General features: G+C 35.2%; 1 protein-coding gene, 1 long non-coding RNA gene and 1 other non-coding gene across 3 annotated transcripts in view; 2 read left to right on the forward strand and 1 right to left on the reverse strand.

Annotated features, from left to right (window-relative positions):
* LOC113501649 overlaps positions 1 to 12,063 on the reverse strand; it is a 91,018-nt gene that overhangs the window by 58,769 nt on the left and 20,186 nt on the right. The gene's annotated exons all lie outside the window — the stretch shown is intronic.
* LOC113501651 overlaps positions 1 to 12,063 on the forward strand; it is a 42,122-nt gene that overhangs the window by 9,652 nt on the left and 20,407 nt on the right. The gene's annotated exons all lie outside the window — the stretch shown is intronic.
* On the forward strand, positions 8,843 to 8,916 carry Trnai-aau. Its single transcript has one exon. It is a non-coding gene; the product is annotated as a tRNA-Ile (tRNA).

A 12,063-nucleotide genomic window follows, 5' to 3' on the forward strand; every position in this document is an offset into this window, starting at 1 on the left:
CATTATGATGACTAAAGTTTAGATTTATCTTACGTGTTTTCAGAACAAGGTAATCTCAGACACAAAAGGTTTTTTTTCATGTAGCCCATTGTGTCCCACAGCTGGGCAAAGACCTCCCCTAAAATACTTCCAAGATTCTTTGTCCCATAGAACCAGCAAATACGGTAAGCGTGGTTTTTTTACTCTTAAAATTGTTGTCTCAAGCATGGACAAATAGCTAAATCATCTTTATATCATTGTTAGAACACCTAAATTGTTCTTCGTTTATGATGAAACGAATTTTATAATAAGGAACTCAATCCTATTTAAATCTCATTCACAAAGACCACCCACAGATTCTACACCACATAAGTCTAATCACACTATCATGTCAGATCTACCCGATGCAATAGACGTCACTCGCTCTAACCATGACGCATGCATCATTAGACTGCAGACCAATTTACTCTCAGACAGCGCCTAATAAAGAAATTCTCTCTCTCCTGCCTGATTTATTTTCTTCATAAGTGCGCTGAAAATGAGCACTTCGTTCGTATGTCTCATGAGAAAAAAGCTAATTTATTGAAATAGTTGAAGCCTATTTCCACAGCCAATTATTGTTAGAATTATGGAACATATATTCTTAACATTGAAAAAGAACATTACTTCAATGTTCCTTTATAGAGGAATTCAATTTTAACTTTCACTTTTATTTGGCTTCTTAACAACATCCTTAGTTGTGACGTATCTTAGACAGTTGGTTAGGTACTTGGTATAAAATGTAAGTAAATGTGTCATCCTCATTTACCGCTGTAATACATGAATAAGGAGTATTCCAGCAAGTAATACACAGTCAAAACACCAAAGGCTGGTACTTAATGACATACCGATGACACTCAAAGACATCTGTGTGCAGAACCTATAAATTGCCTGTGTACGGAATCTATAAAACGACTTTAAGGTAGGGTTGTCACTTAAGGTTTCGCTTAAGTTCAATTTCAATTTAAAGTAGAAAAAAGAACTTCTGAAAATGTTATTTGGATGGAATATATGAAGATTATAAGATAAGGTTGTTACATAAATTGTAGATTCTAAAATAAATGGTTAAACCTGTGGTCAAAATTGAATTAACAATATGGTTTATAATTCCTTTCTTCACGCGGACCAGTGTCAAGTGTCAACAAAGATTTTAATATATCTGTTTCTTACGCCGCTAAATTATTTTTTTGTCATTCATTCATACGTCTTTTTACTACTTTAACATTAAGAAATAATTTCGCTTATTACCTTCGCTTAATACTTCATTCTATTATTAAACAAAAACATTTTTTTTTCAATTAAATTAAAGCACGTTCTGTCCATCGAACACAACTACTTAAAATTCATTGCCGGCTCTTCATAACTATAAGCTTAACTATATCATCAATTTTGCAGCAGTAAGCAAGCTACAGATTATATTCCTGCCAAGCACATGCACCTTATCTCCGCTACGATCTCCGTTTGAGAGCCGGAGGTGCGATATCAATCGGAAATGCCGACCGCAGGAAATTCGAAACCAGTCTTACTACAAGCACTTAATACAGCCATCACTACATCGTGCAAGCGAGATGCCGATATATGAACAATATTTCCGTCTCTTTTTACGGTCACGGTATGGACCTAGGTTTGTGACAACCCTAACTATAGTCATGCAGTTTAGTAGTTAAGTAATAGTTTTCTGAATTCAATTTTCTCGAAATGGAATAATAATATTTTTAAAGTATTCAGGCTTGCTTTTAAATTACAGGGTGTAGAAAAGTTACGCTCAATGAATCGCTTTTATGAAAGGTCATGTGTCGAAAAGGAATGTCATTCACATACATTTGAAATTATTTTATTCTTTTTTCTTCTAATGGAATATGACATGTTTAAGTACAAACTTCGTGAATTTTCTCAGCACTTTTACGTATACTTAAAATTGGATTGTTGCCATCGTGAAAGTGAGTCAGCAGACTAGGCATAGCGACGTCCAGCTTTCACAAGCGATGCAGTCCTATTATTAGGGTTCCGTTCCAAAAGGGTAAAAACGTCCGTCTGGAAATATTTTGTATCTCATGAACTAGCCAGAATATCTCATGAACTAGCCAGACAGTAAACATTTTCAAAGGTAATGTACTTTCTGTTGCTTCTATGACAAATATTACAAAAATAAAAATGTTTTTTCATCTTTTTTTGTTAACACTTTTTGTGCGGAGCCCTTAATGTCGCGAGTCTAACTCACACATGACTGGTTCTTTTAAGAATCATAGCAAATGCAGTAGACATTGAATTCCCCAACGACATAAAGAAAATGCCTTTTCTCTTTTCCTTTTTCCCATCTCCAATTACAAAGGTCGCTTCCAACTTTCGAAGGTTTTCTTTAATTTATTCTTTGTCCCGTGACTATTTGAACTTTCAACCGTACTACTTTCTTCTCGACTTTTCATTTACTTGAGGAACATTTAAAAGTTTGGAAAAGAATAAAAGACTTTTATGGTGTGATATCGCAGTGAGAAAGTACTGATCAGTTTCCGTTTTCTTTTAAAAAGAAAGAGTAAAAAGCTATAAATGGTTTTTTATGCGCACCTGAACGTTGTGTTTGTAAAAGAGGTTTAACTTATACATATGTATTTATGTTATATGTATACTAGCTGACCCAGCAAACGTTTTTTTGCCGATTTTTTTTCTAGTTGTATGTAGTTTTAATGCCAAATTATAAAAAAAATAAAAACAAACAATTTCGTCCAAAAAATAAAATATATTTTTTTAGTGTCAGCAACCCTTATCTCTTAGGGGTATGAAAAATAGATGTTGTTCTATTCTCAGACCTACAGAATACGCATATAAAATTTGGTAAAAATCGGTTAAGCCGTTTTGGAGGAGTACGGTAACTAACATCGTGACACGGGAATTTTATATATTAGATAAGGATTTACGGCAGGTGGAAAATGGAAAAAAAACAATCTGACTAAAATAACTGCTGGTCTAGATCACTACGTAAAACCCACACTGCGCAACGTGTCGCGGCTTCGATCTCCGCGTAAGACAAGCATCTATCAAGTCTGATCCACGAACTATTGTTCTGAGTGTCTTTGCGCATGTGACTTGAATATTTGTGAATCTTTAAACGACACAAGGATTAAATTCATAACAGCGAGAGCAGATAAAAATAAGCTTTATTTTCTCATCATTATACAAATTAACCATCCCATCAAGGCATAACAATATGTTCAAAATACAACGATTTAATAAAATCAATAGTTATTGCTACATGTCCAGCATCAGCGATCTTCGTAAATTTGGTCTATCTCATTAGTGCGAGACTAACTCTGTATCAATAAGGTTTACGTGGCAGGAAACAAATGAATCTATGTCGACAAAACTTTTAAGGACACATTTTAACCCTTGGATACGACGTAGCTATGTTTACTAAATTTATTTATCTACGCGGGCACAGCGTCTGGTAAAAGACGTGTTATTGTAAGTAAACAATTTCACACACGTAAACAACCTGGCTTATTCCCAAGACAGACAAAATAAAACTTTCTTGTGTCAGAAACACTTCAATATTTTTCTTGTCACACACAAGTTGTTTGAAGTCAGAAGTACGTTTCATGTATTTACATTGGAATCATATCAAAATTGTGATATAGGAGTACCTTAACTATTATTTATTTTTTAGAGCAAGAATACTAGTGAGCCACGCGCTCGACGGGCTTCGTACAATTATTTATAATGACTACGAAAAACCAATGTCTCATTTCGATATAAACTTTCGTGAGAATGATTCTTCATTGATTGGTACAACGGTTTACTCACGCGTATGTATCGGGATCGCCTGACTAGTTTCGGACCCAACCGGAGTCTTTAATCATTAGCTGACGCGGCGGGGTCACGCGTATTTATCGGGCAATTCCGATATGACTGTCTTATTTGTTAAGTTTTTTTATAGCGACAAATGAAATGCGCCATCTGCAACAGTAAGTATTGCGACTCATGAGGTACAGCCTGGTTACCATTTAATTAAGAAACCTTAAAACTTGTGTCAGAAAGACAGAACTACGGTAGAAATAATGTAGTTTTGGTGACTAAATAGACCAAGATAAAAGAATTAAATTGAAATGTTGCTAACCGATCTTGAAACTTTTACCGTAAATCTTAAGTAGCTGCCACCTTTTAAGTAAAAAAGGCGATGAAAAAGAAAGAATGAAGTTCCCAACGTAAGATTAACTGTAAAAGTTACAAGTTGTCACCCAACTCCCAAACGAAATAGTTGCAAAAAAACATTTATGAAAATAACAGGTATACTCTTCTGCCATCTAATCGGGTTCAAAAATAAGTGTCGCGGAAAGAGATCGATGCCTGTCTCATTTGAAGTGGTGTGGACATTTACCATGAATCCCTACTTAATATTCTAAATGCAAAAGTACCTCTGTCTGTCTGTCTGTTACGCTTTCACGTATAAACCACTGAACTGATTTTAATGAAATTTGGTAGAGAGATAGAGTTGACCTTAAGAAAGAACATAAGATAGTTTTTATCCCGGACTTTTGAAGAGATCTCTTGGAAACGCGATACAACCGACCTCGACGCGGGTGAAGCCGCGGGCGAAAAGCTAGTTGTTAATAAGCGTAGGTATATTACCAATTACATCTTCTTTCCGAACTCGGATTATAAGCATGGCAGGTAGGTATAAAGTTGTGCTATATAAAAAAGAGCGGTGTTAAGCCTTCAGTGATAAAAAACGCCTGTTCCACGTCCACATAGGAGGACTCTGATAAGATCCAGAGAGTAAGACTTTGGAGGCAATCGCTTTGATCTGAATGCACAAGGCTATAGCCTTGTTCTATAACTACAAATTTCGCAATGATGTGCTCACCGGCCTACTTATTAAATTGCCTATGTAAGCCATGCAGAAACACTAACAGCTGCAATTTAAAACAGAGTTGAACAGATCGTCGTGACCGAAATCGATTAAAGAGTATATAAACATCGGTACACGCATTACGTATTAATTTGACCAACCGATGTTTACAAGCCGATAGCCCTTAGGGACCAGCCGCGATCGTTACATAACTATAATCTTTGTTACTTTCCTCTCTGGCAGCGTGACTGTAGCTGTACAAAGTTTCCCTGTACTTGTTAAAACAGGGAGGGCAACACGAAGGTCTTCCGCTTGTTAAAAAAGTTTTCTTAGGAGTTTTTGCGAAATCTTAGTAGTTTTCTCTCTTTTAATTTTGTTTTTATCAGGCCGTTTCAGTAGTACTGGCTAAATTCTTGAATGTTTACTGATGTTGATTTGGTTGTTTTCTGTAGCTTTTTCGATATCACGTATATTTTTGTACAGTTGATGTACAAACTGGTGTCAGAGTTTAAACTAGGCTTAAATTCATTCTAATGTATTCAATTTTTTTTCAAATTGTTTCTTTCCGTGTTGAACAAGAACAGTGAAAAATTCCTCATCCTTTTCACTAAGACGGTTTTTTCTTCGTTTTAATATTTAAAAGAAATCCTAAGATCATTTGATCGGGCATCTTTTAACAATTAATCGATTTAATTTAATTCTGTCGGACCCGAAATTTTCCGGTTGTAAGAGTTAATTAATCTCACTTTTTCTTCATTATTCTTGCATCTAACAAAGTTTAGGCAGCGATGCCCAAACGATTATCCGGAATGTAAAGCAACAGGATTCTTGCCAAGAAAAGTTTTACAGTCGTTAACAGTAATATAAGATAATTTATTACTTTCGAGTGATGAGACCGGGATAAGGCAAAGAAAATGGAACAAAATACAGGAAGTCTACGCCCAAAAGCCTGTATAAGGTTAAACATATAGAATTGTGAAACATCACTGTATTTTCAAAGATTTACAAATCAAACAAATGCAACTGCTTTCAGTATTATAGCACTATTAAGTGCATTAAGTCTCTTTTCTTTCTACTTTGGCGAACGACCAATAAAGTGTAGCACTTCGAATAAACTTCCTGTAGAGGTAGCAAGTCACCACTGCTAATGAGTTTAAAGTTGCCTGTAACTTTGAAAAATGTGTTCGTGGGAATGGCAACATTGTTCTTATAACTTCATTATTATAATGACTTGTGGTAATGTATCTCAGTGTCTCTCGCGCTTTTCTTGAACCCTTGAATAGCGGGGTGTTAACTAAACATTTAAGTAATGTGCGCAAGAAACCTTGACTCAGAACGAGCATTTGTGGATGATACAAATGCATGTCCAATGGTTTACTCGTTCCTATGTTTTGGCACCGTCCTACTAGTTTCGAAACCAACGATCCCTTAATGCGGCATCGGCGATCAATACCTACTTATAATTATTTAATTTTTTTTCAAAATATACGCATTTGAACAATAGCTTGCAACAATCCAAATTCTTATTGATTCTGAAACTTAACATTGACAAACATTTCTTTGCCTGCCGTCGACAGGGAACACAGGTAATATTCATGAATAGTTCAACAACAAAACCCTTCAGTGCGGATTGAGTCACCGACAAAACAATTCGTTCATAAGTTGTTGTTTGTCGAAAGTAAGCTACAGAATCATTTGTTATTAGAGTTCCTAAAGTTATCTGTGCGTCCATCCGTCTGCCCCCAAGCTGTACACATAACATGAACAGTGAAAGGTAGACAGTTGAAATTTTGGCAAATTATGCATTAGATTAGAATATTCTTTGTTGTACACCATACAATTACAGCAGTGCTTCTTACAACATACGGTGTAATGGGTCATTGCAAGGAAGCAAAAATAGTTTATGCACTTGGTACGGTCGTAAATGTGATGAGTTCTTTATCCGAACTTCGTAATTCTCCATGATGCAAGACCAACTCGAACTTTCCCGGTTTAATAGAATAGCGATATATTTCTTTAAGACAGTTGTTTATGCCTATGGTATTAAAGCGTGACCAAGACTTATTTCTCACGTTATATAAGTATTTGTGTTTACTTTAACTCCGTGTTTACTGTTCTTAAATATATAAGAACAACACCAACTTGTTAGTTGTTTACGAAGTTGGCTTTTATTATCGGGTCAAAAGATAAACTTCAAAATAACCGGGTATTATAAATTCCGGTCAGTTTCTCGGTGTTGATTCAATCCCGGGGCACGACCGCATCTGTTATTCTGGACGTAGTTAGATCACACGCTTTAGGGGAAATTTGATTTATCTGTGATAATCCAATCTTAATATTATAGTTGTAGTTGGAAGGTATCTTTGTCTGTCTATCAATCTGTCTTAATATAAAGCGACTTAATTGATAAAGTTTTTGACCAAACTAGCTGAAGGGTGTACCTATGGATTTTATAAAAGAGATGGGCATGAACTCTAAGCGAAATAAAGGTCTTAGGTCCCATTCAACCATCTCTTCGACAACTCTAGTAATATAACAAAAAAAACCGGTCTTGTGTAGGGTGACAGTGAGAGAAACGATGAAAGGGACAGACAGTGAGAGTTCTTTATAAATTGGCTGCACAAATACTAATTTGGCAAAAAGTGGTCAACCAATATATTTGTGACTATGCCAGTAGTTTTTTAACCTCGAAATTTATTAATTGGTGTCATATCTTCAATAAAAATACATAAACTATACAATTTTATCTCTCTCTTTCTAGCTATCACGGTACACAAGATAATTCTTGGTGACACCCGGACACCTTGACTTCCAAAACCTTGATTTCCAAAGCTTTATTAATAGGTTTCCATTAATACTCTTTGCATAAGGAACCTTAGGAAGTTGCGTTAGGCGCCCTGTTCCGCACCACAGAAACACACCCAATAGGTAAACAATTTTCATTGTGCAGCCTGTATTTATATTATCACCATTACAGAAAAATCTCTCGATTCGTTTTATCGATCTTTTCCAATCGAGTGGCCGGAAAAATCTGTAGCTACCCACGTTTTTATTCGATTCTCTTGAGAATATAACCAAACGAGATTATCAACTTTTGTCGGAGTTTCCGAAGCGTAAAATGTAAAGGACAATAATTTAAACGTGACGGCATCGGCCTTCTCTACTGGGAACGGTGTTTTATGTGCGAATAATAAAGTTAACATTATATGTGAAATATTTCGGGATATTTTACTGCGTGCGTTGGAAGTTATTACCTACGTAAAGGCTTAATTCCTGACTGGGTGATTTCTTCCTTAAATGCTGTTTTTTATGGATAAAATGGAATGTTTTCACTGAGACTCCGCTGTCTATTTGTCTAGCCGTCTATCCGTTTGTCACCAGGATGTATCTCATGAACTATGATAGCTAGACTGTTTTTTTACAGTTGAAGTACCATCTACTTTAGTCAGTTCCTAGCTGATATGAATTTCTTTGGTTCCGTTTATTCTAGCTTTTCTGTTTTGGTTTCAACAAATGCAGATCTTTAAATATATAAAACGACTTCAAAGCCGGTATATATTGTAAAATGTTATAATAAATATAAAGATTATTTTTATTACATCTTAATGAAACTTTAGCGTAGTTTTAAGTCACATAACTAGTCGAAAAGAAGTATCATTTCGGTTGTCGGCAGTCAGCCGAAAATATACATATTTATTGCTTTTTTTTATCTCAGCATGTATAAAGAGATAATTTTGTTTAATATATAATAAATAAGTTTATCTGACCACTTCTTTTCAGAAGATAACTATTGCGATAAAAAAAAATCTTATCTTTTTATTTTTATAACAAGTTTTTTTCTCAGAAACCAGTAGCTTAGACTGCTATCGTTAAAATAACTTGTAAACTAATAAACATTCAAATTCAAGTGTTTTTGTCGTTATTTCTTCTATTAACTGGCTACTGTCAAACCCTTACGCCTATTTCGATCCTGTTGCCACCGGCCCATTAGCTCAGTTGGTTAGAGCGTCGTGCTAATAACGCGAAGGTCGCGGGTTCGATCCCCTCATGGGCCATAGTCCTGGACATTTTCTTTTAAATTTTAGACAATTTTCTTCAGATTCAGCAACAAATAAAACGTTTATTTTAATTAAAATTAAAGCAAGATTACAATTATTATTAGCAAATTGAGACTAAACTGTTATTCTCCAGTTATTTTGGAATAAAACTTCTCTGCCTTAATTGAATTAATTAATTGGATTTAATTGTTCAAAAACGAGCTTGTAGAAGAGCTCAACTTTGAAATATTTACATAACTCTCCATTTGTGAAAACAGTACTATTAATAGAACTTGGGTGAGCAATGGTGTAGAGTGGGCAAAAAGTGATACACAATTAGCAAGATGTCTACATTTTCTGAACTTACTTTCTACTTCCAAACTTTCAATTTCAAATCCTTTTCAATTTCAATTTCCGAAAACCGGTCATATGCAAAACAGACTCGCTACACTAAGGATTACCTACGAATAGGATAACTAAAAACATTGGTTACCCATAAAATGTATGGCCGTAAGAGACGTTGCTTAACCTACACTAATACATCACCTTTGAACGTTACATCTGTCTGGCTATCACCGCTCATGAACCTAGTGACGGACGGACAGACCAAACAGCGGATCGTCAGTAATAGGGCTTATTTTCCACGTTTTTATACACTCACTTTTCTTGTTTGTTTGATTTTTGCAACTCAATTTTGAGGCACTTCCCGATAACCTAGCAGGCTGAAATTTTCAAAATAGCTTCAAACCCGTTGACAATGCAATTTACAACTATAAAAACGGCTGGGCCAAATTTGATAAAATCCGAATGGAGTATCTTAAGTAATTTTTAAATCCATTTTTACCCTATGGCTACGGAACAAAGAGACACCATCAAATTCCATCTGTTTTAGTAAAAGCAACGGCCCAGCAAACTCCTTAGTTAACAAATTAGCTATATTTGGCCAAGACGTAATTACATTACAACTACTTACATAGACTAATTAAATGTACAAACAGTTTCCTTGCTAGTTGCTCCCTACTTTGTATGGGAGCCTGGTACTTCCCTGATGCGTACTATCATCTACAAAGGTCGGATAACAATCAGATATTATTCAAACTCATTGAGTTGCTGTTGCTATGGTAACCAGGCTTGGCACCTTTTTTTCTGATGGAAAATTATCAAGGCTCTTTTCGATTAGGGTTGAGGAAGGCAGTGTCACTTTTACTGACTAAAACCCACCACCCACCCATTCCTTCAGGAATGTACAAGGCATGAGCAGCTGTGATGGCGAGGGTTGAACATGATTGACCCGGCCGGCACGGGCTTGGCCGGGCCCCAATTCTGCTATTTACAATGGGCAATGAAAAAATGAATGGAAACAAGGTTAAAATTATATTCTCCAAAGCATTTTTCCATTACAATAATTGATAATTCGGTACATACCGTAAAACTTACTTCACTTAACTAAGTCAAAACTTAATTTCCAACAATTAAGTTCTCAAAATTCTTAGGAGAATACAAATAGTGTCAAATTTAATGCAATTGCCATTCATATATGCCATTTTAAATAGCAGAATTTGGGCGCTGGTTCTGACCAAGCAGCGCAAACCTTTAGTTAAAAGACACTAAACACCAACGTCTGCATTCTGTCGCTGTCTGTACAAAACTTTTCTTGGCGGTTGCTTCAGCTGTATGGGAGCCTGGTACTTCACCCTGCAATGTACTAATTATTTCACATTCCTTTACAACGTTTTCATAGCAACAAAAGGTTTTTAATTACATCTTGCCTTTTGTGTTAATAGGTTAAAGGGTGCCTTTTGAGAAAATATAATCAATTTCAGTTAGCTTCCAAGATTGTTTTAGTTGCTTGTATTCGTTTTGAGGTTCATTGTTTTCCGTCAGGCGTAACTTGTTTTTGGAAATCCGTACCCAAAGTGTAAAACGCAACCGTATTAGCTGTTGCTGTCTGTCCGTACCAGTTACCAGTTGTATCTCATGAACTGTGACAGCTAGACAGCGGAAATTATAATATATGTCCAAAAAAATAAGGTTCATGTTAAGCAACGGATGTTACGGTTACAAATTTGCCGGTGGGTAACAAACCACCACATACTCAACCAATCGATTCATTTAATGTCAGCCTATCTGTACAGAACCCTGACGCAAACCCGACTTGCATTTGACCGGTTTTTGTCCTTGGGGTACAGAACTCTAAAAATGTAACTGAAGATTTTCTTTAAGAGTGATTACAACAGATTATATTCTAATATGGCGAAAATACTTGAAGGAAAACCAAGAACATTCCCAGCCCATATTATAGTTCCTTTACAAAACTTCTGCACAAAAACTTTATGCACTACTAACCCAACATACATTTCTCCACAAACTTTCAAGACTCTTCATTCAAATGCCATCGTTATTTTCTTTGGAATAACATACAACAAATTATAGTCCTTAAGCCCTTAAAAATAAGGTGTATAATGCATTGACTGTCAACCAAGTACAGTAAACAAAGTTCCCTTATATTTCCTCTGTACAAAAGTGCTCCTTCAATTTAATTGTATTTTTGTTTACATAACGCTACGGTTTCGTAAAGGCTTTTTTCCATACAGTAAGTCAATTATTTGTGTAAATAATTACAGATACAATATTTTTTGAATGTTTCATGTACCTAAATATTAAGTATTCAACTTTCTTATTTTTTTAATCCCCGACGAAACAAGAGGGGTATTATAAGTTCGACTGTCTTTCATAAACATTAAAAATATCCATAGCCACTCCCTTTTCTCATTTGTTTTCAATTGGATTTATGAAACTCAATTTTGAGGCACTTCCCGATAAGCTAGCAGACTGAAATTTTCAAATTGGTATTAGAAGGCTTTCAGAGTAAAATAAATAAATAAAAAATAAAGTAAAAATTAAAAAAAAAATTAAAAAATAAAGTAATAAAAATAAAGAGTATAAAAAAGAATTAATGAAATAAGGTATTATTGCTTGCCTGCTCCCTATTCCACGATACAAGAGGTATATGTACCTATAGTCCTGATATTTAATTAAATAATTATCTTACATAATAGGTTGCCGCCGGCGCTGATATGAAACTGTAATTAAGTTATTCTTTGTTAATTAAGAAATTCAATGTATTACCGGTCGAAGGTTTAATATTACGGTCTGTTGAAAATG

Source organism: Trichoplusia ni, chromosome 16 (genome assembly GCF_003590095.1).
Source record: "Trichoplusia ni isolate ovarian cell line Hi5 chromosome 16, tn1, whole genome shotgun sequence".
Classification (NCBI taxonomy): Eukaryota; Metazoa; Arthropoda; class Insecta; order Lepidoptera; family Noctuidae; genus Trichoplusia; species Trichoplusia ni.